Source organism: Triticum urartu, chromosome 3 (assembly GCF_003073215.2).
Source record: "Triticum urartu cultivar G1812 chromosome 3, Tu2.1, whole genome shotgun sequence".
NCBI lineage: Eukaryota > Viridiplantae > Streptophyta > Magnoliopsida > Poales > Poaceae > Triticum > Triticum urartu.
Genome location: NC_053024.1, coordinates 734,886,590 through 734,893,490, shown reverse-complemented (window position 1 = coordinate 734,893,490; position 6,901 = coordinate 734,886,590). Strand labels below are relative to the sequence as shown.

The window sequence follows — 6,901 nt, the reverse complement described above, 5'->3', positions numbered from 1 at the left end:
CCCGATTCAAGATCTATGAGATTTAGGGTTCAACAAGAAATTAGGGTTGCTGTATGCGCCGCCGCATCGTGCGCTCCGCCGGGTCCAAGACAAAGATTGCAGCACGGGTGATGTACCCACGGCGTTGCATGTAATCAAGACAGACAGAAATTTGGAGCCAATCGATCGGCTGGCTGCTGCCTCCGCGTCCTTTATGCAGCACTGGAGTTGAATCTTGTCCGACACGCGTGCAAGTCATCCGAGGCTACAGCCTAAACCGCCGAGTTCCGCTACTGCTCCACGCCACGAGTCAACCGCATGTTGCTGCCTTTTTTCCTTTTTTGCACGCCACGAGTCAGCTACGCATCAAGCGCGACCACTGGCGATAGCCACGTCGATTTTACTGTGCCGAGAGAAAAGAAAGGAAGAAAGGGATCGAGGTTTGTGCCGCTGAGTTAACACCTCCCCAGGGCGATTGGGGTCTGCCCCTTTCTTCCCCACGCACGCGACCTGCTCTCTCTATGGTTCCCTCTCCCACACGCCTCCTCAAGCGACCCCACCTCACGCTCCCGATGCTGCGCCGACACCTCCTCCCCTTCTCTCACGGCCTCTACGAGCATCCGCAAATCCTCCCTCTTCCCTAATCTCCTTCCTTTTGCCTCTCAATCACGAATCAGGATCCATGGAGGTGTCCGACAAGTGCTACTCGATCTGCTATAAGGCAGCGGCGGGGAACACCGGCCGTTGGTCTGCCTCTCGATGCTCATCCTCCGGGAGGCTGCGCGCGGAGCCTGCCGCTGAACTTCGCCTCCACATCGCCATGAAGGTGGGCTGTTCTCCCTTGGATGAGTTCTCTTGATGTTCTTCTCTTCTCTTACCTATTACTGATGCGCTTAGCGGTCGTCGATGTTGTGTGTTCATAGGTGGTTCTTCTTCTTCGCTGACCTGTTCATCCATCGCTCGTCTTGTTCGTCTCTCTGTTCTCCGGTCCTCGTCGTCGTCAAGGTACCGTTTCTGGTCTGCTTATGAGTGCTCATGGATGTGTGTGTGTGTGTGTGTGTTGATTTTTAATTTGTGCGTCTGTCAGTTCGTTCACGCTCGTGAGGTGTTTGTTCTTATGTCTCTTCGATTTTCCTTTCTTTCTTCTCTTGTATGAGATTTCAGAATCCCAGAACCCACATACATCAGCTGAAGTAAGATCTTAACATTTTTGACAGTGTTGACGCCCAGGATAATCGAGCATCTGACTTGACTTGTTGGTCAGTGACAGGGTTTGGTGACCATGCACTGAGATTCTCAACCACATTGCTAAGTTTGGTCGGCTCTTGTTTTGCTTCTTTGAGCTTTTAATTTGTGCCTCTGTCAGTTCGTTCAGGCTCATTAGGTGTTTGTTCCTGCTTCAATTTTCTTTTCTTTTTCCTCTTGTATGATTTTTGGAGCAAGGTTGGTCGGTCGGTTTTTCTTTTGCTTCTTTCAGATCTTGTAGAAATAATGATGCCAGTTTTACATGTGCTGCAACAGATAATGAGGTAGATAGATGACATGGCTGAAGCCAAAGTTCTGTGTGGGTATGACATAACAGAAAATGATAGAAGTCATTATAGGTATAACAGGGCACTTTTTTTAAAACTATAACTGAATGAACAGATCGACCAAACAATTAGGAACTGGATTCACACAGTAGAAGGAAGTAAACAGAAGGTACAGTTAAACTAAAAATAAAGGATTTCTACCAAAATTATGAGCAGCACTAACAATACTATGAACTGAATCAAAAGAGGAGAAGCAAATGTTCAGAAAATTCAGACAGAGCAGCAGAGGTTACAGGAATTCAGTTTTGAGTAATCAGAGTAGCATAGAAGAGTAAAAACTCATTGTTGCTGAATATAGAGTGTGCTTATCATGATTTACTTCCTCACAGAACTAAGCAGTGTGGTTGACTTACATTATGGTATGCTTCCTCAGGGATTGGCATCATCGGTTCATAATCAAGTTTGACTCGTTATCTAATCTGCTGGGCATATCGACTCTGCGGCTAAGGTGCGCTTCCCACTCTTTTTAACTTGTTTCGGTTGCTTGTGCTTGGATTGCGTCTGCTTATTCGCAGTTATTTTCGTTGTGCTATTTGTGATATTTGTGAGATGCCACATCTTTGATATGATCTCTTATAGCTAAGAAAAGGTAAAAAAACATCCTTTTGTCTTCCAACTCAACAATTATTTGACATTGCTAAAATAGAACCATTTTATTTTCCCTAACTATATCTTGACTATATAGGTCAAGACTGACTTGTTTTCGGCACACATGGTTCCCATTGCCTTATTATGAAACAAGGCATAAGCAGATACCAAAATTTAGGGTCGATCGATGGGTATGAAACACATATGTCAGTGAAGTAACTTTGGGAAAGCATGAACTCAAAAATTTAGGAGCACTTGACAGCGAGACGGAGTTAACTGAAAGTAATCTACAAACTTTGAGATTTCGATTTCTGCCTCTGTTACTTTGTTGATGCTCATGAAGCGTTTCTTGTTATGTCTGCTTCAATTTTCTTTTCTTTTTTCTGTTGTGTGATTTTCCAAGCAAGGTTGTTTGGTCGATTCTTGTTTTGCTTCTTTGAGCTTTTGGTTTCTGCCTCTGTGAATACGCTCATCAGGTGTTTCTTCTTATGTGTGCCAAGTCTGCTGTGCTAGATAGATGACATGCCTGCAGCACAAGTTATGTTGAAACCAAGTCTGCTGTGAATGATAAGCAAGGTTGTTTGGTCGGTTCTTGTTTTGCTTCTTTCAGATTTCGATTTGTGCCTCATGCTATCATTATCCCATCAGAGTAGGTACAAATCAGAGGAGGTTCAATCATGTTATCATTATGGTTTCTACTCCCTCCGTTCGGAATTACTTGTCGCAGAAATGGATGTATCTAGACGTATTTTAGTTCTAGATACATCCATTTTCGAGACAACTAATTCCGAACGGAGGGAGTATAATTTTATTATAGACGGATGCTTCTTTTCCCTTGTTTGTTCTATACAACAAAGTGCACTTCTGATTGATATTATTACATGTTATTAAAAGTGCAGATTGTAGTTTTGGTCACTCAAGTAAAATTGAGGGAGTCATTAACAGTAGGTGCTAATTGAGGTTGTACAAGGATATCTTCAGTTCTTGATAAAGCATAGTGCCATCTGTCTTCCCCCCCTTTTGTTCTGCCAGATCTGGTTCTTTTTAGTTTCTGTACTTGTTCTTGCTGTGGGGTTCTTGATGAGTCTCATACAGATTGATATGGTGTACATTTTTGCAAGTGTGTGTACAGTCTGAACAAGTGATTAGTATATGGCTGAGGCTGTAAATTCTCTTGGTTTTTACTTCTGGAGTTCAGCTAGATTCAGTTTTGCGGCGTTTAGTACACTGCTATTTGAGCAGGCCAGCAAAGAATTGCTTTACTGATTGTTGAGCTGTGCTGCACTTTTTCTTCACACGAAATGACCTCTTTGTTGATCCTTTTTCCCTGTTTTCTTGGAGAGTGCTGCCTTTGCAATGGTTTGACCATAAATTTGTTGTCTTGCGATAGCCAAATACTGAACTTCAGAGGGAGACATTCGCTGTTTTTCAGAATTTATGGAACTACAAAAAATAACTGGCTCAGCTTAATAATTCTGCTTACACCCCTGTTTGTAAAGACTTCTGTTTAGTACACGCTTGATACCTAGCAGTAGTACCCCTGTTTTGTTATTACTACCCCCGTTCCTAAATATAAGATGTTTTAGTAGTTCAGTTTTAACTGCCAAAACATCTTGTTTCTAGAAACAGAGGGTGTATTTGACTGCAAGATTTGATAGCAAAGCATAGCAGTAAGTGGTCCAAAGAAAGGACACCGCTTCTCTCAAACGATTTAAATGTCTACCTAACTTGCTTCTATGAATTTCCTGCTCTATTCTTGATATGTCTGATGGTTATATTAGCCCTGTAATCTACCGACGCATCGAAAATAATAGTTACTACAAGATCTTATCCCTGCTTACACATTTCTCAAAGAGATGATATAGGTGACACGATTATCTTGACAACATAGAGCATGTATGTTTGTTGTCGTTGTGCTTCTGTTCTGTCAACTGAGCGTGATAAATTCTCTCTGTTTGCAGCTTTCTCTCTTTTTTTCAATCTTTGCTCATATGGACACATCCTCTGCTAGCTCTTTAATTCCATTTAACTTAGAGCCTGTTCGGCAACACTCCACTCCTCTAATTTCTCAACTCCACTCCTTACTTCTCAACTCCCAACTCTACTTGCATATTTTAGAATTTTGCAAAACGTTCGGCACCCAACTCCAGCTCTTCTACGTGTGCGCATGGAGAAAAGGAATCGGGGCAAGCGGGGAGTACGAGAGATTTGTGGGTTTCTGTTTCCTATTTTTTCTCTCGAACCTGTAAGTGGCGTGTAAAAATTTGTACGAGCCATCGAGACGGAGCGCGCGGAGCGTCACTTTCTCGACTCCAGCGATTTGTACTACGGGCCGCTCCGCTCCGGATTATGAAATCTACGGAGTTGACTCGTTCGGTGCGGCTCAGCCGGCTCCCGTAGCGGAGTTGAGGAGCGGAGGGCTCCCGAACACCCCCTTAATCTCTATCTCCATTTAACTTGTTGATATAGTACCACCTCCATTACAAACCGTTCTTTTGATCTGCTGCTCTCCTTTATTTCTTTCCATTTTATCTTACTTCCAATAATTAATTTGAGGTTAAAATCCTGAAAGTTAGTGATGTAATGCACCAAAATTGGGGTAGTTTTTTTATTTATCACAAGAAATGAGTGCTACTATTATGCGTTTATTCTTGTTTTGTCATTATTCTACAATGATCAACCATGACTGTTCTTTCAAAGTGAGCTTCATTTCTCTATAGTCAACTCTTTAAATGGTATTCTTTTGAATATTTTCAGTGCCATGTTTACTTATTTTATACACTATACAGTGATGGTGAAAGACTTGAAGTAGATCATGCTAGCATTTTCCCAATGTGATGACTATGACCAATAGTTAGCCTGCACATCTTACTTTCAATGCCTTCGATCACACCGTCGCCACCTAAAAGGTATGCGCCCTCGCCCCCTTTTATTCTCTTGCCCTTTCCGCCTTGCTGGGAGAAGATGTATGTGTGTTCTGTTTTAGACAATGGTGTTCATGTAAGCGCGTTCACGCCATGTTCCCAAGTACTATGTTCTCTTTTATTTCTGGAATCGTGTCTATTCGCACAAGTACTATGCACACAGCAACACATGGTCTATACTGCTGCAAATTGTTCTACGTTAGCTTTGAATCTGTTAGTGAAGTTGTTATTGTATGGTAACGGTGTACTTTTATGGGCTGATTAATAGAATGGATCTGTATGTGCTATAGATAGCTAATCCTTTGCAACAATTTAATAAGATGCTGAAATCAAAGGCGTGGCCTCTATTTGATCAGCACGGTATGCTATAAAACCGAGAAGAAGAGAAGGAGGAGTATGGGTGTGATTTGCTTCTGTTTTCGTTATATAATTGTAGGCTCTGTTGGTACCAATTTTTTTTTCTGGTGTAAATTTTTGCTCTTGCGATTTGTCTCTTGTAATTATCTTGAATCCTACAGTCAGTTGCATTTTTGGTTCCTACAGTCAGTTGCATTTTTGGTACCAGGTGAGAGTTTGGTCCTGCAATTCGGTTCCTACAGTCAGTTGCATTTTTCTTGTATGAAATTAAAGTGTCGTAGTTTATCAATATCACCCAATTGGACCATCTGACATTTCATAAGCTTTATCAGTACTATGTTCTCCTTAGCTGTACTGCTGCTCCAACTGAAGGTTTGCTCTCAGTTTCAGATCTTCCTGAGTTATTCCAGAATCTATTATGCTCTTTTACATTGAATTCCTTGGGTTGAAACTGTGAGTTGTGCCTATTTTTAATTCTAAAATATATCTGCTCTGTCTAGAGAAGGTAGAACGACAAGGTTATTCAGATGTTTTACAGTATCTGATATGCCCCTTAATTAGTAAGGTTGGCTCACAAGCTTGGGTCCTGAGCCACAAGAACTCGAGAAAGGCATCATACATTCCTTTTTTTGCAAGGCACTGACAACTTCAGATACGATTGCCCATGGTGGGTTCTCCATTCGTAGGAGACATGCTGAAAAGTGTCTTCCTCTGCCAACTAGCATTGAGAACATGTTTTTTACTCCAGTTGATGTCTGCACAATTTCTGGCTTATTGAATTGTATGGTTGCTTTGCAGGACATGTCTCAGAACCCCCCATGTCAACAACTGGTAGCCAAAGATCTTCATGGAAATGAGTGGCATTTTCGTCACATTTTTTGTGGTGATTTTAGAATTTGAGTATTCAGCTTGAATACCCTTTGAACTTTCTGTCGTTCTGTTCTTATTGTTTTCGTATAGCGGTAGATGTCACAATTGAATGTTGAATTCTTATCACTGCAGAAAATTGCAGCATATAGTGATTCATTACTTCTTGAGTATGTTGAACTGTATCCCTGTCTTGTTCTATCTCATGCCTTCCGGTGTTTTGTGTTTCAGATGCTATCTTTGTATTTAAGTGTCATTTATTTAGTTCTTTCAAAATTTGTTGTCGCAACTTCTTACATCCAATGTCCATGTGTTATAAGATAGCAACAAAGCAAATGGAATGGGCGCTTGCCAACTTGGCGCCGCCTAACTTCCTCTCAAGAGGCGCCACCATTTAAGTACTTCTACATCTACAGCCGTGAAGGCACTGATCAGATCACGGATGAAAGCAATCCATTATATTAAATCAATATGGGTGTTTTGTATTTTCTCCGCGGTGTCTGGAGCCATCAGCAATCCGCTAGCCGTGTTCATCGAATCCTGGTCCTAGAAGGAAAGGAGGAGCACGACCCGGAGGAAATCACGGAGGTAGAT

General features: G+C 41.8%; 1 long non-coding RNA gene across 5 annotated transcripts; it reads left to right on the top strand.

Moving 5' to 3' along the window:
- The first annotated feature begins 441 nt into the window (after positions 1-441).
- LOC125546306 lies at positions 442-6,537 on the top strand. 5 transcript variants are annotated; one of them, XR_007300579.1, is made up of 5 exons: positions 442-805; positions 903-984; positions 1,197-1,296; positions 1,945-2,019; positions 4,917-6,537. It is a non-coding gene; the product is annotated as an uncharacterized LOC125546306 (long non-coding RNA). The 5 variants fall into 5 exon arrangements; XR_007300577.1 differs by lacking the exon at positions 1,197-1,296 and having other exon boundaries at positions 4,917-6,107; positions 6,239-6,480; XR_007300580.1 differs by having other exon boundaries at positions 443-805; positions 4,949-6,537.
- Positions 6,538-6,901: the final 364 nt, after the last annotated feature.